Below are 24,311 nucleotides of genomic sequence, written 5' to 3' on the forward strand. Positions count from 1 at the left end.
CGCATAGATTAAAGTAGACGCAAACCCTGTTTACACCACTTGTACCTACATGGAAGCCTTATTTGAATATCTCATGAACTTGCAGTTTAGGAAATATTCAGTATATGTGTTGCTGCCGACAGACACATGCGCACTGAAGAGATGGCCCGATGGTGCAGTTACTTCAGGACCCATGCCATGACCAGTGGCTCCCGTGCGCAGTGACATCGCAGCTCCGGCCAAACACAACCCTGTAGCCACGAACCTGGAAGTAACTCCAGTGGAATATGTCAGCCGTGTACTCGGAGTACCGATGAATAGTTTACTCTGTGTACTCTACACTGTTTTAAGCCATCGTTCTGAGGTAAGCATTTCATAATGTGATGCATACTAGCTTATTATGCCTTTGCCCTGCATGTTTTTTTTTTACGACCTCTTTAAAATAGAATGATTGGAGCATCTACTGTAAGGTGACCAGATTTTTTTTTTAAATGAAATCCAGGGACTTTTTTTTACTAGCAATGGCGGCAATCAGTGACTCTCTGCCCATTGCCGCCCACCTCACAGCCTCTCAAGTCTTACTCTTTGGGCCCCGGGTACTACTGGGTGAGGAGCAGAGGAAGATCACTGGCAGGGAAGGCAAGGAGATAAGCAGGCAGAGGAACATGTGAGCGGAGCTGGATGGGCATGCACCTGAAAGTGAAGAAATATTCCCTCTGCTCCGACCACCACGTGATCAGAAAGGGGCATGGATAATGGAAGAAAATACACCCCCCTAAGCTAGTAGGAGCGATGGAGCAGGGGGTGTGCAATTCAGATTTTTTTTTTTATTCTGCACTGTCTTTGAAATTGCCCCAGCCACTGTTCAAATACAATCCAGGGACAAAACCGGGGACAGACTTGGTCCAGGGACATTTTCCTCACTCTGGGGACTGTTCCCGGAAACTGGGGGTGTCTGGTCACCCTAATCTACTGCCAGCCATTGTATTCACAGCCACAACATGCTGCCTGAAAAGCCAAACAACGGCATCTGACAGGATGCGACAATTTTGCACCTGGATTTTTTTTAGGCACGTTTGCCAACAGGGCCACCCCAATTCTCAAAATGTAAACCATGAAGAGGTGGCCTAAAAGGACCTTTCCTATTCCTTCTCCATGACACCTGTTCACGGGAACGCTCCAGACCTTGCACCTTGTTTTATCATTGCAGTAGCTCAAATATTGACAGAAACACCCTACAAAACTTGTATCACTTGTTTTCACATGCTGAGATATTGGTCATGATTTGATTAACAAATCAATCAATGCCTAGCCTAGACACACCCGAAGAAACTCCCATAGAGCAAAGTGACATCCTCCAGCAATTACAAGAAAATCAGGGCAGTAGAAGTGAAAGGCTTCAAGCACTTAACACAGCACTATTGTACAGAGATCTGTGACATGACAGGAAAATGGTTATACGCCAATTAAGTAAAAGGGTCCCGATCAATTAATGGGGAAAACCTACATAGGGGCCAACGAGCAGAAAACAAAGCAGAACAAACTGCAACCTGTAAGCCAGACAAACCTGTCACACCCCAGTGACCACAAAATGCTCTTCTCATGAAGGCTGCCCTCATTCCAACAGCATTTGTCATCTCTACACATGTACACATTAACTCTATGCTGTACTGCCCCAGGGGAGATCACAACAGTCACAACAGAATAGGCCAAGAAGCTGAAAAATAACGCAGATATTTAGGCCTCACACACCAATTTTTTTTTACAGCTGTTATTGGCATCAGGCATTTTTGGCAGAGGAGTTTTCTGTCTGGGGGGGGGGAAGAAAAAAAAAAAAAAAAACTAGTGGGTTTTAGGCCCCTTTCACACCTGTGCAACCTAAAAGCGACACGACTTGAAGCAAAGCCTGTGTAACCTTGAGGTCTATGGACCTCTAGCGGCATCAAAATCGCACCAAAGTAGTGCAGGGACTAGTTAAGGACCAGAAGAATTTGCTCCCTTAATGACCAGACCATTTTTGCGATACGCCACTGCACTGCTTTAACACGCAGTTGTCGTGCGACATTGTACCCAAACAAAAATGTATGTCCTTTTTCCCCCCCACAAATAGAGCTTTTGGTGGTATTTGATCGCGGTTTTTATTTTTTTGCCCTATAAACAACAAGTTTTTTCATTCTAATTTTGCATCTATATTTTTGGTAAAAAAAAAAAATGCAATAGGTGTATATTGAAGGTTATCACATCTACAAACTATGGGATCGATTTAGGGATTTTTATTTTTACTAGTAAAGGCAGCAAGCTGCAATTTTTAGCAGGACTGCAACATTGCAGTGGACAAATCTGGACGCCAAATGACATTTTGGGGACCAGTGACAGTACTACATTAATCAGTGCTATAAAAATGCACTGCACTGATCAATGTAAAAATGGCATGGGAAGGGGTTAACTTCTCTCAGCATGTTCTGTGGGGTGGTGGTGGGTGGACTCACTGGGACATGACAGATCACTGTTCCTGATCACTGGGAACAGCAGAGATGACATGTCCCCTGTCAGAATGGGGATCAGTCTTCTTTACAAAGGCAGGTCCCCATTCTGCCTCTGTACTATGCGATCGCAGGCCGCTGGCGGACATGGAGTCTGCCCCAACCACAGCGTGCACGAGCCGCTGTACAGCTACAGCGATTTGCGCAGGGGGGCCAACCTGTCAACATTAAAACGGTGGCTGGTCGGCAAGTGGTTAAGGTCGCACAGATATGAACGGTACTCATAGGAAACCATGGAGTACGACCTGTCATGCGACTTTGTAGTCGCAAAAGGGTGAAAGGGGCCTTAAGAGGAGTTTTCAGCCTGAAAAATGCAGCCATTTGGTTTTCATCAGCATTCGAGTCAAAAGCATTTGTGGGAGTATAGTTGCTAAACCTAGAAAAAAAAAAAAAACACTGAAATACGCTACAAAACTAATTCTACGGTTACAGCCATTTTAATAGGTCTAGTGTGCATGAGGCCTTAAAAAGTAATAAATAGTAACAAGCCAGCAAATTCTGTAAGATTAAGTCTATAAAACAAATAAGCATTTGATTTGTTTATTCCTCCTTTTCAGCCCGGCTGTGAGAATGGAGAACCCGAGTGTAAAGGACACATTACAAAGGCCGATTCAGCAGCCAGGAAGGCATGTTCAGCCAGAGAAAGGCCACTCTGTAGAGGGAATTAGAAAAAGGGAACAAAACCTAACAGAATCGAAACAAATAAAAGTAAGCAAGTATCAGCTTACCCAATAGATACGGATCAGTAAAAGGGGAGAAAAAAAAAAAAACACACCAGGAACTATAAAGTTATCTCACACACCACTACAAATAAACAACGCAACATTTATATGTACAGAATATTCCCATACCAAAAACTAGGCCAGCCACAGATGTTAAAGTGATTGCAAATAATTTTTTTTATCCAATATAAAAAACTACTTGCCAAGGATTTGTTTTTTTAAAGGCTCCATGCACACTAGCACTAAAAATATGCTGGATAAAAATTGCTGGTAGTCGCTCTTTGTTGTAGCATTTTAGAAGGTTATTTGATTAGCATTTTTGCAGTAAAAGAGAAAAAAAAAAAAAAAAAGTCCACGAAACGCTATTAGCAGCATTTTTTCTGGAAAAACATTCCAAGAAATGCTACAAAAACTATTTTTTCTGCTCCTAGATGTTGAAGAATAAAATACACATACAAAAACAGCAGCTGTAAAAAAAAATTCTGGGGTCCATCACTGGCATTAATTGCTTCTTAAAAGTGTCCCCTTGGTGGCCTCCCCCCCCTTAAAAATACGTCATCCTATCCCTGCCCGAATATACAGAGGACTCGGTACATTAAGTCATTGACCTGGAACAAGTATGCAGATCAGATCTGCATACTTGTTCATGAAAACTGGGTGTCAAAAATGCCGCATTTAATGGAGTTTGACTTTTTCTGCCTCTAAACATGTTAAAGTACAACCAAAGCTAATTTGGCTGTACTTCCGCTGTGGATCTGACTTCCTGTGAGAATGCAGCGATGAGCGGCATTGGATCGATCGGTTCTCAGTGTTAGAGCCAGCGGGTGGACAGATGCAGCATCAGACCAATGCCATATTCACCTAGCCAAGTATGATTGGGACAAAAATACAAAATCCCATACTTTTAGAGCGTTAAAATATTATCTTACAAACGTGTTATACTTACCCGTTCTCTGTAATGATTTTGCACAAAGCAGCGCAGAGCCTCCTCTTCTTGGGTCCCCAGCCAGCACTCTGTGCCCCTCTCGTCAAGTGCCCCCATAGCAAGCCACTTGCTCACTCCTGAGCCAGCTCATGTCCATAAGATGGGGCCAGTGCTCTATAGAGAGATGCACTCCACCCCCCAACCCCCCCTCCGACGGGTCAGCGCATGCACAGTAACAAACGTCGCTCCAACTGATATGTTAATCGGATGACGTCACAGCGCATGCACATCTTAGAGGCATTTACCAATGCTATACAAATCAGTGGAGGGAGAATGTACTTGTCAGATTCTGCATCACCGTTTGCAGGGGGGGGGGGGGGGGGGGGGGGGTTTCGCCTGTATTGAACGGTGGGTTCATTGTGAAACCGCGTGTTTTGGCTGTGTGCAGGGGCAGGATAAAACGCACCCACAACCCATCCCGCAATAGCAAGGCAGAATCTGACAATTACATTCTCCCTCAGACCTTAGATTGTCAAATGCTGTCTCCAACGATCTGTGCAGGCGCCATGTTGAAGTCACTCCAGCAGATCAACTTAGCTGGAGTGACGTTTGTTACTGCGCATGCCCATCGGAGGCATTGCTTATAGAACACCAGCTCAGCACCAACTGCCGCTCCCGCCTGTGATTGACAGCAGCAGGAGCCAATGAGGAGCAAGAGCCTTGGCACATAGCTGGATGAAGATTGGGCATGTGGGGGGGGGGGGGGGGGGGGGAGATGCACATTGAAAGGTTTTTCACATTCATGCACAGAATGCATGACGTTAAACAACCTTCAGTCTTAACCACTTTAAAGTGGTTGTAAACCCTGTTGCACCACTTGTACCTTCAGGTAAGCCTATAATAAGGTATACTTGTAGATACTGGAAATATCTCCTAAACCTGCTTGGTTTAGGAGATATTTACCATATACGCTTGCACTGGCGTCATTGGCGCGTGAGCACTGAACAGCAAGCCCCTGCAGTTTCTTCAGCAGCCGTGCCCAGCAACTCCCACGCGAATGTGTGGGAGTGACATTGCGGCTTCAACCAATCATAGCGCTGAAGACTAAAAATCTGGAAATAACTCCGGGAGACATGTCGCCAGTCAAAGCGGTATACAGGGACCCCTGCAAGAGCTTTGATTTGAGGTATTTCATAATGAGCCAGTATGCAATGCATAAAAAAAGGTTTACGGTGATTTGGTTGGCAGAGATCATAATGAAAAAGTGTGAGTAGACCGGGATGGACTGGCCATCGGACTACCGGGAGATTCCCAGTGGGCCGGTTTCAGCCACATCTGTGATCCACAGCGATCTACCCGTAAAACGCTGACAGCTGGCGCCTGACGTGTAGATCGAGATGCATGCAGAGTAGCGCAGGAAGCATCTGTCTGTAGCAAGTTCTCAGGTCAAGCAGTGCTGCTCGCGCCCCAGCGGCCCCTCTTCTCATCTATCCCCATTGGCTTGTGATATCTGGGATAGACGAGAAGAGAGGAGGGGTCGCTGGGGAGCGAGCAGCGCCACGTGAGAAAACTTACTACAGAGAAATGCTTCCTGTGCTACTCTGCATGCTGGCAAGATCCACTGATGTGCCCCCTGATGTGCTATATGTCCCATAATGTGCCCCATGACCTAATATCCTAAGCCCGGATATGCCCCGCCCTGATGTGTTGTGTCCTAATGTGCCGAGCTCTGTACCCCGATGTGGTGTGCCCTGGGTCGGTCTGGATGAAGTCCAGGGCCACATTTTTGTCCCAGTTCAGCCCTGAGCACAAGGGACTTGGGGACAGATCAGTACAATCGTGATAAATGTGAGAACTTAGACAGCATAAAATAAGACCTCAAACCATTGACACGATATTTATGGGAAAACGCTCGTCAAATTTGTACCACATTCGCCATACTAATGGTAAACACACATGCTTTGATTTTACGAGGTGCAATTCAATCAAAAAAAGCAACTAACCATAATTTCCCTTCTGATCAATTTAGAAGAGATACAAATCAAACCGAGTCTAATTAGCCAGGAGGAATCATTGTTTGGCATTGATTAGCAGTGCTGAGATACTTTGTTCACAAATACAATTGTACTACAACCAGATTAGGAGACTGAATGGTGGAAACAAATGTGATTGATTAGAGATGATCAGAATTAATCATAACTTGAATCCCACTTCCCTGTGTGTGACCTTGTTGAAATGGGTCTTAAAGTTATTTTCGAAGATCGATCATAAAAAAAAAAAAAAATAAAGTTTACTGAACCACGTATGATGGAAAAAAGACCCGATCAAGTAACAAGTGAGATTCTCTTCCCTTTTAATTGAAATCCACTTCCCTATGTTTGGCATATTGATCAAAAGGGGTTTATTTTTCCAATCAATCTTTCCCAAGAAACAGTAGGTGGCCACCATAACACCATTGGAGAGACCAGGTACATGCTGACCATAGAACAGAGGGCACACCAGCCTAGTTCATTATATGAAGGTTAAAAACACTCAGTGAAGGTACACAGCATGCCAAGCCACCGTCTCAAGGCACAGCGGGATCCAGAGTAGTCCCACCCCAAGAAGACGGAATCCAGGATTCAGAACCAATTTACGGATATCAGGGGTAAACCCTCTTCAGAGCTGATGTGCTGGTGGCTCTGATGAAGAGGGTTTACCCTCGAAACAAGCAAGCCAATTCCGGATACTGGGGGGCGTCTTCTTGGCATTGGACTACTCTGGGCCCCCTTATCCACTGTGCCACAAGACAACGTCTGGACATGCTGTGTACCTTCACTGTGAGTATGTTTTTATCCTTCATATAATAAAGTACGCCCTGGGATAATGCACTAGGCTAGTGGGCCCACTGTTCTTTTGCACTGGCCTAAATCAGTCGTTAGAGGGCCACCCTGGCCACCCAGATTGACCCTCGCCTGCCACACTTATGCACAGGAGCCATTATTCCATATGCAGACCATACACATGCATCTAAACTGTATTATCTAATCAATATGCAATGTGATCAGAATGATCAAATCTGATACTGATTGCTTGTCCGTAACTTTCCTGCTGATCAGTTTAGAGCAAATTCAAGCAACAGTCAATTGATCAGGGCGGAAAATTATCTTGAATGAATCAGCAATGAGGATTTGGCCACACATGAGACGGTATTTTGATTGGATGGTGGAAATGGAGACGCGACGGAAACCCATGTTTGCATCTGCCAACTATTAAGGGAAATCAGCTTCCCCATGCCTGCAATATCAACGGATCGCATTATTGTCCATTCGTTATTCCTATCAGGAGAGATAGAAAACAACCGTGAATCGGCAGCAATAAAATGCCGTCATCTTCCTCATGGTACAGACGCCATTACACCTTACCCTGCTGGACAGACTGACAGATACCAGGTACACTGCAGATTATAGCGATAACAGGTGCAGGAGAGGAGTACACGATCAGGTTACCTGTCCTAAAGAAAAGATGGGGCTGGCTAGAACGAGGAGGAGGAGGATTACCATTGCTGCACGCATATTACCAAGGCCATAGAGGAAGACAGGATCATAAAATGCATTTATCTGGGTGTACTTTGATCCCAGGATACTTTGTTCCTGTACATACAAGTGGAGGGGATAAGGGAACAATGATAGGTGGGACAGGGGACAATGACACGAGGGGGAGAGAGATTGGGGGGACAATAGATGACAATGATACAGGGAGAGATATCAGGGGACAATGATACAGAGGGGGGGGGGGTCATTAGTAGCCTGGATGCCTAAGATGGGAAGAGGAGTTACCGGATCATTTTATTAATTTATGAATTAGGATTCCAGTACTAATCCATAATACAAAATATCCTTTACTCAAAAATATGCTCCAAGAAATGGCTTCAATAAAAAGGAGATGCCAATTGTATAAAAGCTAAAAAAAATAAATAAAATAAAATAAAAAATGCAAAAAAATAAAATAAAAAATTTCTTAAAAGTAAAAAGATTAATAGGTAAATTAGAAGCTAGAGATCGAGAGATTAAAGAGAGATATAGATTGTTTAGGGAAATATATATATTTTCTCTAATACCTAAATATAACAAAAAAAATTAAAGGAAAAAAAATAAAAAATAAATAAAGAGTAGAGCAAAAAGACATTTAAGAAGAAGGTCACCAGCATGCCAAAGCATGGAGAGCTGCAGATTACTGATGGGGGGGGGGGGGGGGGTGATCCATCCAGAGATCCCATGGAGAATTGGGGGGGGGGGGGGTCACTATGAGAAGCACTCTGGCAGTGTATGGACAGCTCTGCCGATCAGAGATGTGCAGTTCTCCCCCCTATACTGACAGATGGATCGGAGCGATCATCATCAGACAGGTGTCGGGAGGACAGGAGAAGCTCTATCTGTAATCCATGTCTCATGCAATGCAATCCCAGTGCGTGCAGAACTACAAGTCCCAGCATCCCGCACAGGCCGCGGTCGCCCCGCACTCACCGTAGTCTCACTCCTGCCGCTGGATTCCTCTCCGAGCTCTGATCTCCCCGCACCTGCTGCACAACTCAGCACCTGTACAGCCCCGCCCACACTGCACACGTCACCGTTCTCGGGGAGCGTCTTATATAAAGGTGAGGGGGGGGGGGGGGGCGGAGGAGCGCCACCTACAGGAGGAGAGTGCTAAAGGGCCGGACTCGTCATCACAGGGGGAGGAGAGGAGACGTGTCCGGGGACAGGACTGTGCGATCCCTCTCACTGGAGGGGGAGGGGGAGGGGGAGGATTACTGAGACACACAGAGGTCACTGCAAGAGCTGCCTCTATCAGCCTCATCTGAAATAGCAGCTGGTGTGCGGGGATGGGGGGGGTGGAGATCTCTCAGTGCTGAATGTCATCCTTCTCCTTATGTCACCGACCTGGGAGCAGAATGAGAAGTTCACACCCTGCAGGAGGAGAGACCCAGCCGGATCAGGAAGACAGGATCTTGATGACAGCGTAAGGATCAGGATGACAGCCTAAGGACCAGGATGACAGGATTAGGATGAACGCTTCAGGATGGTAACCTAAGGATCAGGATGACAGGATCATGATGACAGCCTAAGGACCAGGATGACAGGATCAGGGTGACAGCCTAAGGACCAGGATGACAGGATCAGGGTGACAGCCTAAGGACCAGGGTGACAGGATTAGGGTGACAGCCTAAGGATCAGGATGACAGGATCATGATGACAGCCTAAGGACCAGGATGACAGGATCAGGGTGACAGCCTAAGGACCAGGATGACAGGATCAGGGTGACAGCCTAAGGACCAGGGTGACAGGATTAGGGTGACAGCCTAAGGATCAGGATGACAGGATCATGATGAAAGCCTAAGGACCAGGATGATAGGATCAGGGTGACAGCCTAAGATCAGGATGACAGGATCATGATGACAGCGTAAGGATCAGGATGACAGGCTAAGGACCAGGTTGACAGGATTAGGGTGAACGGTTAAGGATGGTAACCTAATCATGACAGGGTCATGATGACAGCCTAAGGATTGGTATGACAGGATCAGGATTACAGCCTAAGGATCAGGATGACATGATCAGGGTGACAGGATCAGAATTTTTAATGAACGGTTCAGGATGACAGGCTAAGGTTTAAGATGACAGGATTAGGATGACAGCCTAAGGATCAGGATGACAGCCTAATGATCAGGATGACAGGATTAGGATGAACGGTTCAGGATGGTAACCTCAGAATAAGATTGGTAGCGGCAAGATGAAAATGGAAGCCTCAGCATCAGTGTGGCAGCCTTGGGATAAGAATAGTCATTGCAGGATCGGGATGGCGGGATCAGGATGGCACGGCAGGATCAGGATAGCAGGATCAGGATGACAGCTTCAGGCTCTACACTTTTAGAGGATGACGAGTAAAGCAATATCACCTTCCATATATCTTCATCATCACAGGTCCCCTTTAAATGAGAGAAATCTTTAGACTGTTACTGGTGACAAGAAAACTCATTGTGAGAGATATTTTGTATCCTCCATAGATGATCTGTAATAAAGTATCACTTGTGTTATGAATGATGGATACATGTGTTTGGTAATGAACATCCTTTCTCTTCCTCCATGGACTGGATTGCACATTATATAGCCAGGCAGACATGTGACTGAGGATGACGGACAGACATATCCTGTATATGTCCCACCTCTGAGGATCACACGCTGTACTCGGATCATTTATCAGTGGAAGGGATTGGATTTACAGGAAGATATTCCTACAATAATAATGAACACATCATAGGGGCAGATTTATGAAGATAGGAATGTGACTTTCACCAAACATTCCCGATGATGAATTCATCACTGGCGTTTACTATGTATGGACCTGGAAGACCCACCTACATTGGTGAAGGGTTAGTTCACCTTTATGTGAAAGTTGCCTGTGCAGGTACAGGGCTACTCTGCATAAAAACAAACTGTGCAGCTCTGACCAAAGTTGGATAATGCCCTTGCTATAGGTGTAGGCCATTGACGTGCCTCCTGAAGCCTGGCTGAAAATCCCCCAGACATGGCATCATCCCATCCTGCCTTGTTGCTAAGACATTGCATTAAAAATCATAAGCTACGTGAGATCTGAACAAGGCCTTACAGTGCATTCTTCACCTTTTGAAAGGTTTTTTTTTCCCTTGATTAGGCAGGTCACCCCCAAGCACTAACCCACCTTTCACGTCTGGGGGACTCCTTTCATTTGCAGGGTCCTCTGGAGCCACCCTTTCCTGAGTGCTAAAAGGTTGGAAAACAGGGGACATGTTGCCTGAGCAGCCCAAGATTACTACATAAAAGAAGGCATGAGGGATGCATGCTCACTGGGGCAAGCCATGATGGGACTTACAATCCCACTGACTGAATCAGGACATAGTTCTGACATAACATGGGCTCCTTCCCCCACAGGGGGTTTGGGAAACCTTTGCTTTGTGCACTGGTCCAAATCATTTGGTGGAGGAGGGATTATGGTGTGGGGTTGTTTTTTCAGCGGTTGAGCTTGGCCCCTTAGTTCTAGTGAAGGGAACTCTAAAAACATCAGTATAAAAAGACAGTTTGGGCTCCCAACTTTGTGGGAACAGTTTGGGGATGGTCCCTTCCCGTTCCACCATGGCTGCACACCAGTGCACAAAGGAAGGTCCATAAAGACATGGATGAGAGAGTTTTGGGTGGGGGAACCGGACTGGCCTGAACAAGAGTCCTGACCTCAATCTGATAGAACATCTTTGAGATGAATAAAGGGGAGACTGCAAGCCAGGCCTTCTCGTCCACATCATGCTCGTGCCTGACCTCACAAATGTGCTTCTGGAAGAAGGATCAAACATTCCCATAGACACTCCTAAACCTTGTGGACAGCCTTCCCAGAAGAGTTGAAGCTGTTATAGCTGAAAAGGGTGGACCAACTCAATATTGAACCCTACGGACTAAGACTGGGATGCCGTTAACTACTTGCCTACCGGCACTTACACCCTCTTCCTGCCCAGGCCATGTTTCAGCTTTCAGCGCTGTCGCACTTTGAATGACAATTGCGCGGTCATGCTACACTGTACCCAAATACATTTTTTATCATTTTCTTCACACAAATAGAGCTTTCTTTTGGTGGTATTTAATCACTGCTGTTTTTTTTTATTTTTTTTTACTTAAAAAAAAGACCAAACATTTTGAAAAACATTTTTTTTACTTAGTTACAAAATTTACTGACAGAAACTAAGTAATTGCTGGCACTGGTGGGCACTGATTGGTGACACAGTTGGCGCTATATTGTAATCAGGGCACTGATGATCAGTGCCCCGATTACATTCCTAGATGTCCCGTGAGTGTAGTTGCCTATCGGCTCTCCTCGCCACTCTGTCAGTGTGAGGCGAGGAGAGCCGATTACCGGCATCTTCATGTTTTCATGTGACCGGATGTGATTGGACACAGCCGATCACATGGTTAAAGAGCCGTGGCTCTTTACAGAGATTGGGGTCGCGCCATGTCCTAGCAACACGGTGCGGCCGCGATCGCCACGTGGACATTCTGGGACGCTGTCATTTGATGCTGTTCCAGAACGAGAGCCGCCCCGCCGTCATTTGACGGTGGGCGGGCGGTAAGCAGTGAAAGTTCATGTGCGTGTGAAGACAGATGTCCCAATACTTTTGATAATATAGTGCACATTTACTACTTATTGGCGCTGTAATCTATTTTCATGAAATTGTTTCTTACTGTGTTTATCTGTTTCCTTATAACGTCCTCCATGAGCTCTCAAACCTCTCCTTTTCTCTCTCACTTGCGTTTGTTTGAAATTGTGCAGTTCATTTTAGTTGCAATCATGTGCACTACTCTATGCACACTGCACATAACAAAGCCCATCATCCCTGGTCCATCTCAGGAATAGGGATGAGCTTCGAGTTCGAGTTGAACTCATGTTTGACTCAAACATTGCCTGTTCACCAAACAGCGAACAATTTGGGGTGTTCGCGGCAAATTCGAAAAGCCGCAGAACACCCTGTACAAGTCTATGGGAGAAATCTAAAGTGCTAATTTTAAAGGCTTATATACAAGTTATTGTCATAAAAAGTGTTTGGGGACCTGGGTCCTGCCCCAGGGGACATGTATTTTAAAAGCGGTATTTTTTTTCGGGAGCAGTGATTTTAATAATGCTTAAAGTGAAACAATAAAATAATATGTAATATTCCTTTAAATTTCCTGGGGGGTGTCTATAGTATGCCTGTAAAGGGGCGCATGTTTCTCGTGCTTTGAACTGTCCCTGCACAGTGTCATTTCTGCAGGAAAAAAAAGTAATTTAAAAGCACTTGCGGCTATAATGAATTGTTGGCTCCTCGTAATACAGATAACAGTCATTGATAAAAAAAAAAAGCGTGGAGTGCCCCCAAATTCTGTTACCAGGCCCTTCAGGTCTGGTATGGATATTAAGGGGAACCCCGCGTCAAATGAACAAAAAAATTACATGGGGCTCCCGCCAAATATACATACCAGACCCTTCAGGTCTGGTATGGATTTTAAGGGGAGCTCCACACCAAATTAAAAAAATTGCGTGGAGTTCCCCCCAAAAATCCATACCAAACCCTTTATCCGAGCACGCAACCTGGCAGGCCGCAGGAAAAGAGGGGGGGCGAGAGAGCACCGCCCCTTCTGAACCATACCAGGCCACATGCCCTCAACAAAAAAATGTAAAAAAAACACACACCGTTGGGAAAAGTCCTTTATTAAAAATAAAAAAAAGATTCCAGTGGTGGTAATCCTGGATACTTGCTATCCAGCGATGGATGATCATCTCTCCGGGGTCCAGCGATGGGTGATCTGATCCAGCGATGGGTGATCTTTCCCTCCACTGCAGCGCATCCATCCTGTCTCCACTGGAGACAATGCGGGAATCCCGGCAGCCTGACTCTTCTTAGCTGAGGAGGGCGGGGCCACCCGTCACCTGACCACGCCCCCTCTGACGCAAGGGGAAAGCTGGGCTTCCCCAGTGACGTACGGGTGACCCCGCCCCCTCAGATGTAATACAGGTTTCCGTTACATCAGAGGGGTGCGGGGTCATCCGTGGAGTTCCCCTTAAAATCCATACCAGACCTGAAGGGCCTGGTAATTGAATTTGGGGGAACCCCATGCTTTTTTAAATTTTTTTTAATCATTATGTATTATGGGAGCCGACAATTCATTATAGCTGCAAGTGATTTTAAATGACTTTTTTTCCTGCAGAAATTACACTTTGTGCAGGGACAGTTCTAAGCACGGGAAACATGCGCCCCTTTACAGGCATACCATAGACACCCCCCAGGTACGAAATTTAAAGGAATATTAGACTTTTATTGTTTCACTTTAAACATAATTAAAATCAGTGCTCCTGAAAAAACGGCCGTTTTTAAAACTTTTTTTTGCATGGAGACATGTCCTGGGGCAGGACCCAGGTCCCCAAACACTTTTTAGGACAATAACTTGCATATTAGCCTTTAAAATTAGCACTTTTGATTTTGAACGTTCGAGTCCCATAGACTTTAATAGGGTTCGAAAGTTCACACAAAGTTTAGGTCTGTTCGCGGGTTCTGGTGCGAACCGAACCGGGGGGGGGGGGGGGGGGGTTGTTCGGCTCATCCTTACTCAGGAATGAAGCACGATAGGGTGGCTACAATGCGAGCACTGTGGGACCATGGAGAACGACCATAGCCACCCTCTAACAAATCTACTCACAGCAGGAAAAAAAAGAATTAGCAGACTTTTTCTGTTTTTTTAGCATAACAGAGAATGCCATAAAAAATTGTAGCTTGATGAATGCAGCATGTTATAAAAAAAAAAATATAGGAGGACAATAGATTTTAACGCATTTTACAACCCCTGTCAGGCTTTATACTTGTGTCCTATTGGGGAGATTTCCTTTATTTCCTACCCCTGACACACAACAGAGAGAATCTCTCCAAAGTGAGAAAAATCCCCTCTATTCCTGTTATGAACAACTCAAATCTTCCTTAAATTTCAGTCCTGGTAACAGTGTTCACCTGAACCCATAGAGAGGGGGAATCTCCCCAATGGAGATGCAGACAGTGACATAAACCTGACAGAGGTTCTAATCCTTTTAATTATCCAAAATTTAAAAAAAAATGGCTCTAGATACACTTTAAGAACTTTATAATATCCGTTAGTGTGTAATAGAATTCAGAATAAAGGCCCGTACACACGGTCGGACTTTTTGACAACAAACATGCAAATTAGCTGTTTTGGAGCAACATCCGACTGTGTGTACGCTCCATCGGACAAACTTTTTCTGTTTTCATCGGACTTTTGTTGGCTGTGCGAACGGACAAACTTTCTGGCAACAAAAGTCCGATGGAGCAAAGTCCGACCGTGTGTACGCAAAAGCATCAGACTTTTGTACAAGGTACAAACACGCATGCTCAGAACCAATGCAAAAGATCAGACTACAATACAGAAGTTGACCAAAGGTGGCGCTGGAGTCATTGAACGTCCTCTTTTGAAGCGGCGTCAGTACGTTGTGACGTCATTACGTTCGTGTTTGTTGTCAAAAAGTCCGACCGTGTGTATGCAATACAAACTTGTGGACCACGCCCTTTGTACAAAAGTCCACGGAAAAGTTTGTACAAAGTCCGACCGTGTGTATGGGGCTTTACAGTTTAATTGTGAACATGCATATAACAATCATTAATTTAAGCCAGCCTTTCTCAACTTTTTTAACTCAGAGAAGCCCTTGAAATAATATGCTGGTATCCGGGAACCCCAGCTTGTAAAGGCTGTGGGGTTGATTTACTAAATCTGGAGAGGGCCAAATCTGATGCAACTGTGCATGGTAGCCAATCATCTTCTAAGGCCCCTTTCACACATGCGGACAGTATGTCCGTATTTCATCCATCCGTTTGCGGATGAAATACGGACATACATGCATCCCTATGGGATAGCGGGTGTCTGCGGATGAACATCCGCAGACATCCGATATTGTCCACCTCCGCTACTGTCCGATTCTGCAGACGGAGGAAAATCCTATTTTTCTATCCGTCTGCAGAGCGGATCAGATGAACACGGACAGACGGTCCCTGTTCATCCGACCCCCCATAGAGGAGAGCGGAGATCTGACAGGGTGGTCCCTGCACAGTGTGCGGAGACCGCCCTGTCCGCCGCTGGCTCAGCGGGGACAACGGAGCGATCCCCGCTGAGCGAGCAGATCATCACGGGGTGGATCATTACTGATCCGCCCCGTGTGAAAGGGGCGTTACTTAAAGCAGACCTTCACCCTCCCAAAGATGATCCCACCTCTCCACCCCTCCTCCTTTCCTCTGCTGGAATAGGGCATCATTTTTTCCCCTTTTGTTTAGGTCTTGTTTTTTATGTTAACTCCACCCCGTCTCCCCATCCATTTGGAGAATAACATGCAAACTGCCCGCTGTGCCTCCCAGAATATGTATGTCACATGTGCCATAGCCTTCCATTCAAGAACAGGAGGAGAGGGCCTATCAGCCTGTCATCGAGTGGCCCGCCCACTGAACCCAGAAAAACTGGCAAGCTTCTCAATGACGTCAGGGAAAACATGGCGGCGTAGGATGGATCTGTGGCCAGGCATGAGATGATCTCAGCGGGTCAATGCTTGATGCATTAGATGGGTGAGTATCTGAAATGTTCCCATCAGGTAAGTGGGACAAAAACAAAAATGGGGAGGTTGGCCAGGGTTCCTCTTAAAGCTTTGACAATAAAACCTGGAAACTGATTGGTTTCTATGCTGAAATGCACCAGATGTTGCACTCTCCAGTTTTGGTAAACCAACCCCAATGTCTACAGCCCATTGTACAATCGTGTGGTGGTCAGTGGGAAGAATGCTCCATTCATGTGTGGTTAATGGAAAGAATCTTACAAATAGCTAAGGCTCGGTTCACACAGGGGGCGACGCGAGGCGACACGACTTGCCGTGCCGCGACCTGACAAGTCGCCCCCATTCTGTACTACGGAACCGTTCTAAGAGGAGCGACTCGAGTCGCTCCGACTTAGAAAAAAGGTTCCTGTACTACTTTTGGGCGACCTCGGGCGACTTGCATTGACTTCTATACAGAAGTCATTTGCAAGTCGCCGCTGAGGTCGCGGCAGGTTGCGGCACGGCAAGTCGTGTCGCCTCGCATCGCCCCCTGTGTGAACCGAGCCTTAAAGGATCATTGGTGTGAGGTGCAACCTGAGAGTCAGGAATTGTTCCTTGCTCAAGGAACCCCTAGCAAAATCTGAAGCAGTGGTCTCCAAACTGTGGCTTGCAGGCTGCATCTAGCTCTTTGCTTGCCTTTATCTGGCTCTTGGTGTACTATTTTTCCCATTGACACCAACAATGAGACACCATTTCTTAAAAGATCACCAAGAGTGGGGCACTGTTCCTCCCACTGACACCAATTATGAATCGATATTTCTTCTGCTGGCACCAACAGTAGACCACTATTCCACTATACACGCAGACCTGAACGGATCATTTGTGTGAAAGAGTCCTTACCAATACCAGTGATGGAGCACTATCCCTTCTCCTATTGACCACAGGTGCTATATAATTTATTAACTCCAACTGACCCCCAAGCCTGAGACCTTGTCTACTTCCAGTGATGCTGGGGCATTTCCCACTCCCACTGGCCACAGTTCCCTAACATTTGAAGGACACTGCCATAGTCTCCTTCCATGACATTTGAAGGACAGTAAACTGGCCCATTGTTTAAGAAGTTTGGAGCCCCCTGCTCTGGAGGAACCCTTGTTGGGAATGGTTGGTCTAGACAGATAGAAAAGAACAACGGCCTTATAACTACCCAGCAGAGTCAGACAAGGTTTTCCGTTGTGTTTCATCTATTTGATTGCCTGAGATGTGGCTTGAAGCTTATGCTGTCCATAGATATGTAAGAAAATTGTTGAATGGACTGATTGTCTCCTCATGTCTATATGTAGCCTATGTAAAAGGGGTTAAATGGGTCCAATCCCTAGACATTAATAATTCATCTTGCTCCTTAACAATGCACACCTAAATAGGTTGGAGGGTTTGTTTAAAGTTTAATGAGCTCAACATTGTGTTGCTCAATTTTTCTCTAACTATACCTGTTTTGATCAGCTGCTGAAACTGTTTTCGGCTCCGGTGTGAAGTGCCCATTATTACTATACACAATGGGCATGCTGGTAAGCTTAGCTTTCATACAATACGGTGTCTAGTGCTTATTGTATACACTCAGGATATACCTACAGAAACAAAACGGTCATTTCACTTGAGTAAATGTCATCACAGAGTTTATTGTGTGCAACAGATGCATGTGTTTGCCTATGGTAAGAGAAATGTGGAGAATTATGCATGCTGTACACATGAAGGTCATCCGCAGGGATATACACTGATTAGCCATACCATTATGTCCACTCACTATAACATTATGATCACCCACCAAACTTTGAGAAGATCCCCCATTGGCCACCAAAACAGCCCTGACCCATTGAGGCAAGGTAACATCCACATGAATAGCAGGACCCAAGTTTCCCAGCAGAACATTTCCCAAAAACATCAAACTCTCTCCACTGGCTTGCCTCCTTCCCATACTGCATCCTGGTCACATCTCTTCCCCAAGTAAGTGACGCAGACACACCCGGCCATCCACTTGATGTAAAAGAAAATGTGATTCATCAAACCAAGACATCTTCTTCCATTGCTCTTTGGTCCCGTTCTGATGCTCACCTTCCCATTGTAGGTGCTTTTGGCTGTAGATGCAGGTCTGCATGGAAACTCTGAGCAGTCTGCAGCTATGTAGCACAATACACAAGAAACTGCCATGGATTGCGTGTTCTGACACCTTTCTATTCCAGCTTTGAGTAAGCACTAACTTTAGCGTGAAACGCGTCAGTATTTTTGTTCTGAATTTTTTCCTTTGCTGCTGTGATTTGTGTGATGTGAGGTTTTTTTAGTTGAAAAAATAAAGGCACAGTTTACTTTATTCAATCCGGAGTGCGGCTGTCCAGAGTTCTTCCGTTTTTTTATCCACCTTTCTATCGAAACCAGAATTAACTGTTTCAGTAATGTGAGCTACAGTAGCTCTCCTATTGGATCGGGCTACATAGGCCAGCCTTCTCTCGCCACATGTATCAATGAGCCTTGGCCGCCCATGACTGTGCCGTCATTTTTTCTTACTTGGAGCATATCTGTTAGGTCCTGACCACTGCAGACCAGGAACAACCCAGAAGAGCTGCAGTTTTGGAGTTGCTCTGACCCAGTCTAGGTGTTACAATTTAGCCCTTGTAAAGTCACTCAAATCCTTATGCTTGCCCATTTTTTCTGCTTTCAACACATTAACTTTAGGGACAACATATTCACTTACCTCCTAATATATCCCACCTACTTTTAGGTGCCATTGTAACAAGACAATCAATGGTATTCACTTTACCTGTCAGTGGTCATAATGTTATGACTGATCAGTGTATCTGGTCTTCAGTCATCCAAGACATGGCTCATGTAGTTTTATTAAAGGTTCCAATAAACATGAGATGACAATCACAAGATCTCGTTATTCTGAACTGGAATGGATGACAATCTCAGGTCTATGAGCAACAGCAGATATTGCCAACATATGGTAAGGCCTTGATAAGCTAGAACTGGAGGTGGCTGGTAGGGCATTCTCTCATGCCTCCATTATGGGCCAAGTTAAGGTTGCATCTTTTTAGATCCGTGTGAAATTATTAATGCGCATATTAAATAACTATCAATAAAGCTGAGTAGCTGCCAACATGAAAAGTTGTGGACCTAATAGTAACAGCTAATGATTAAACTGACTGTCCCTGCAGCACATAGCGTCCTGTCCCTCTCTCTACACTGACAAAAGACAGGCTGCTGCAACAATCACTAGCACAGCAGTGCCTCAAACCTATATCCTGAACTACACCTAACACCTATACCATGATACTAGTCCTTAAAAGAACTTTTGTGGACCTAATAGCTAGCGATTTGGGTCACTGCAGTCTCTCCCTGCTCCACACAGCAACCTCTCCCTATAGTGACATAAGAAAGAATGTAAAATGGCCGCCGGATCGGGTCTATTTATAAGTTAGGGGGAATGTCCAAGTGTCCATGTGCTGTAATGTCTCAATTGGCTGTCCTGTACCCCATGATGGATGTGTCATCATAGGTCAAAGTTCTTTTACACAGTAAACACGGAAGTCCGCCGGGCGAACGGCGGCAATAGTCCGCCGATCGGGCGGACCGCGAACAGCTGAAATTCGCAGCGAAACGACCGCTAGGCAAACAGTTCGGCCATCCCTATTTGTTTATTAAGTTGCAAGCATGAAGGGACTTGTAGTTCCGCAACAGCTGAGGGCCACCAGTTTGAGATAGAGAGAAGGAGGTCTTGGGAGGAGCAGAGAGGATAGTTTTGGTGATATTTTGAGACATACTTAGTGATGTAGCTTGGAGCAGAATTGTGAATGGTTTGGATATTGTTGTTATGGTCAATTTATTTGGTAGGCAAGCTGAAGCGAGTGCAGTTATCGGCAGATTAGGGTGAAAGACACTTACAGGCTGAAGTGGAGTTGCCTATGGAGAGGTAGACCAATGAGGAGGGATTTACGATAGTTAAGGCAAGAGATTCCAAATTCTTACCTAGGCGAGAAATGTGGGAGTGGGCGCCTGTCCCACCAAAAACATACCCGTTTTCAGGAAAAAAGAAAAAAACACACCAACTATTGGCATTCATGTGATCATCTCAAATCTGCGTACAATGAAATGATGCAATAGGTCAATGGGAATCAGATTATGAAAAACTGACTAGGCACGGGTACTCGAGCAACTGTCATCATTCGTTAGCCGATGTCTCAAACAGGGCTGTGAACTTTAGACCATAAGAGTGCTATATAGTTGACAGTGCAGAACAAAGGAGAACTGGTTACAAAAATTTCAACCCATCTTGTGCCTTTCATTTATACAATGTAGCTGTCTCAAGTTTATCTGCTGTACTCTACCCAGTTGTCATTTGAGCTTGTAAAAGGATATATCAAAGGACAGGCATCGTTGTGCATGTATTGTATATACTTAGGTTGTTAGCTAGACTCATTAAGCAACTATATACATGTACTAAGTATATATATTGAACAGTGTCATTAAAATTACATTGAACCCATACATTAAAAAAAAATACTACATTGCAGCTTGTCAATTCTTTTATGTAGTAGCTGCATTCCTTTTCAGTTTTTAGGTTTGTTTTCCCCCTTTATTTTCACTTGGTGATCCTGCCACTACGTTTGTTTTTTTTATACTTTCTTTGTTTTTTTTCTTTGTTTGTATTTTTCAACTTTCTATAGCTGTTATTTTTCAATTAATTTTTGCTAAACCAACAAAATGTTAAAAAGAAAAAAAAACTTTTACATAGGCGGCACTGATGGGGTGGTACTGATGAGGCTGCACTGGTATGCAGCACTGATAGGCAGCACTAAAGGGCACTGATAGGGGGCACTAATGGATACTGATAGGGGGCATTGACGGGTACAGATGAAGCTGCACTAATAGGCAGCACTGATGGGCACTAATTGGCACTGATGGGGCTGCACTGATAATCAGTGCCCTGACATGTCAGGGTTGCTGATTACCGGCTCTCCTTTCCTCAACCTGTGACAGCGCGTGAGGAAAGTACTGCTGATTACCGACAACTCTGGTTACCAGGGGTTGCCCGTCTATTGTGGGCGCACAGGCGCCGCCTCCCCTATCCACCACCTTCGCCCTACCTATCCATGCGCCTGTCCTTTTTCAGGACACTGGGTGCATGAATTCCTATGATGGGGGTGGGCGGGGAGTGTGTTTTGAAACACCTTATTAGAGCCACAAGCTTGAAAAGGCTTCAAAATATAGTGGGCTCGGGGTGCAGAGCATTGCATCTGGAGCTGACCAAGTTGAATGAATATTCACTGTTGCAACACTGATCCTCCTTCCGGCCAATTGGGAAGCGGGTCTGATACCTGTCACCCGATTGTCTGAAAGGACAGGCAATCCTATTGGATGCCTAGGAGGAGGAGAGGGAACACATGGCAGAAGCGAGGAAGAGAAGACTCTGGAGCTGCTGCCCGATGCCCACCCCAGGTCGATTGTCCTGCGATGCCCCGATCCACGCTGCTGGCTGATGTGTCCACGATGCCCAATCCCCTCTGCTGCCCGATGTATCTGCCACCTAGATGGGGTAAGTGCTGGTGGACCGGAAGACAGCGAGGGGGTGGGGGGGGTGGTTGTTTGCCAACCCCCAAACAAAAACAAAAAACAGCCGCCACTAACAAAAAACAGCCGCCACTGCTGGTTACATTGTGATCAGTTGTGATTGGACACAGCTGATCACTTGCTGTGATTGGTCCTTTACCACGATCTGTGATCAACTGTGTCCAAAGGAGGGCATGAGAGGCGTGGTTCCTGGAGGATGCCTCTCTCGGAATGAGAGCCGAGCTGTAGCCATCTTTCGGCAATGGCGTGATTAGGAAGTGGAAAAAAGAGGATAAAACTGCGCTACGGGAAAACCAATAATATTGAACGGAAGCTGCAATTCAAATGTACACCAAAAATACACCAAACAGAAATAGAAAGAAAAAAGAACTGCGCTAACCACAAATACCCAATACGATTAGGGTATATAGAAGTGCCAGACCCACACTGTGGGTCTTAGTATCTGATGTCTCTAAGACCACCTCCAAAGTATAGTGTAAACCATATACAGATAAATGCAGTTGAATACAAAAACAAACCATAAATACGTGTCAAATAATGTGAATTCCCCAAACACAGTATAAGTATATCAAACTCTGTGTATGAACCCCTAAACCATAAAAATGAGAATACGAAAAAAATATTTGCTATTAAGCATAAATGGGCTATCAAAAGAATATATATTTGTGTTTAGAGACACTCTATATAATGTCCATATAGTCATGTGTCAAAATTAATAATAATAGAATGTCCGTATAGTAAACAAACACCAGTGAAGCAAAAATTCAAATGAGGTACGGCAGTGAAGAAAAGTTCCAAACAGCTGAATTACAGATGCATGAATTAAAAATCTTCTCCAAAGATGTGGTGTGCTTATCCCATCACCGAATGAATGAATTGGCTCCTTACCAGATCCAAGCGACCCCCCGTTACAGAGGGTCACCACAAGCAGCAGCAGTCAAAGGGTATCCGGATAACACTTCCTCCTCAGGTGATCACGAATCTTCCACGCGATAGGGTTATGGCTGTCACTCACTCCCAACTCGACGTGGTATCACATAAGGAAAAACATAGGCTCCAGATAGTGTAAAACCAAATGACTTTAATTTTTTAAAAGCGAACGTAAACACTTACATAAAAGACTTTAAAAGCAGGTTCAAAACAAAGACGTGCACCGGCCGGATACACGCCAACGCAGAGACCAACCCGTCCTTCCTGGTCCACAAAAACGAACACGACTGGGGTGACGTCGACACGTTCGCACCGCCCTACGCGTTTCGTAATAATTTACGTCGTCCAGGGGCACGGGCGGCGTGCGACGTCACCCCTTTTATAGCCATAAACTTAACCAAGCCTCACTTTGGGTCAGCGGCCATCTTAGATGTCACATAAACATTAAGAATCAAAAAACGTAGGCCAAGCCTCACTATCAGTCACGAACGTCAGATGTACGTATCCGCAACGGACGTCCTAAGGCTGCGGACCATACCTCGTTTCCATACGAACGTCATATGATCATAAGCCAAGCCTCGCTTCCAGGTATTAACCCTATCGGCAGAGGGACGTGGCAAATACCCTCATTTTAAGGTGCCCTTCCTATATCCAGAAACAGGGTATAGTGTAGATCACCAAAAAAGGGGTAAAATAAAATGGAAAATCAATAAGATGAAAAGAATAATAATGATAAATTAAAAACAGAAAAATGGAATAAAATATCACAAATAGGAATAAAAATACATGAAAAATTCTACGTTTCCCGATGTATTCATACAGCCATCAAATTCAATTAGGTATAGGCAAATAGGTATAGAAATACATCAAAAATTATACATTTACCCGATGTATTTATATAGCCATCAAATTCAATTGAAAAATGGGATTACTGTAGACATGTATTTCAAATGCCTTGCTGTCTCGCATATTCCCCAGGGGTTATTTCTAGAACACCCCAAACAAATGTCGAGGGATACACTTAAACGTAACCTAGAGGGCCGCCAGACCCAAAACCAGGCCTACCACACAAGAATATGCTCTACAGTGATATATACCAAAATAAACAGCAAGAAAAAATAAAATAAAAATACAAAATACAGTAGAGTGGTTTTACAGTAAAACGTGGTGGAGAAGCGTTACATCAAACAGGTCACCTCAAGAGTTATTAATAAAGGCATTTACATCGGTGTCCACATTAAGGCCAAACGGAACATATGTTTTTAATTTATGAATCCAGTCCATTTCGAGCTTGGATATCTCCCTAACCAAGGACCCTCCCCTCCAGTGGGGCCTGTATTTGTCTAGGCCGACAAATAGGGTACCTGATGGGTCTCTCTTGTGTGTCTGGTCGTAATGTCTGGACACAGGGTGTTTGTCGAACCCACGTCTGATATTGCCAATGTGTTCGTTCACCCTGACCCGAAGTGCCCTCTT

At 45.1% G+C, this 24,311-nt stretch overlaps 1 protein-coding gene across 2 annotated transcripts in view; it reads right to left on the bottom strand.

The window, feature by feature from the left end:
- The window catches only part of LIMA1 (LIM domain and actin binding 1), an 84,626-nt gene extending 75,815 nt beyond the window's left edge, over positions 1–8,811 (bottom strand). For both annotated transcript variants that reach the window (XM_077484273.1, XM_077484270.1), the window contains exon 1: positions 8,675–8,811. The gene's annotated coding sequence lies outside the window, so the exon portion shown is untranslated. The remainder of the gene's footprint in view (positions 1–8,674) is intronic.
- Positions 8,812–24,311: the final 15,500 nt, after the last annotated feature.

The sequence above is a fragment of the Lithobates pipiens genome, unplaced genomic scaffold (genome assembly GCF_037356315.1).
Source record: "Lithobates pipiens isolate NorthernLeopardFrog02 unplaced genomic scaffold, aLitPip1_a1.2 Scaffold_16, whole genome shotgun sequence".
Taxonomy (NCBI): Eukaryota; Metazoa; Chordata; class Amphibia; order Anura; family Ranidae; genus Lithobates; species Lithobates pipiens.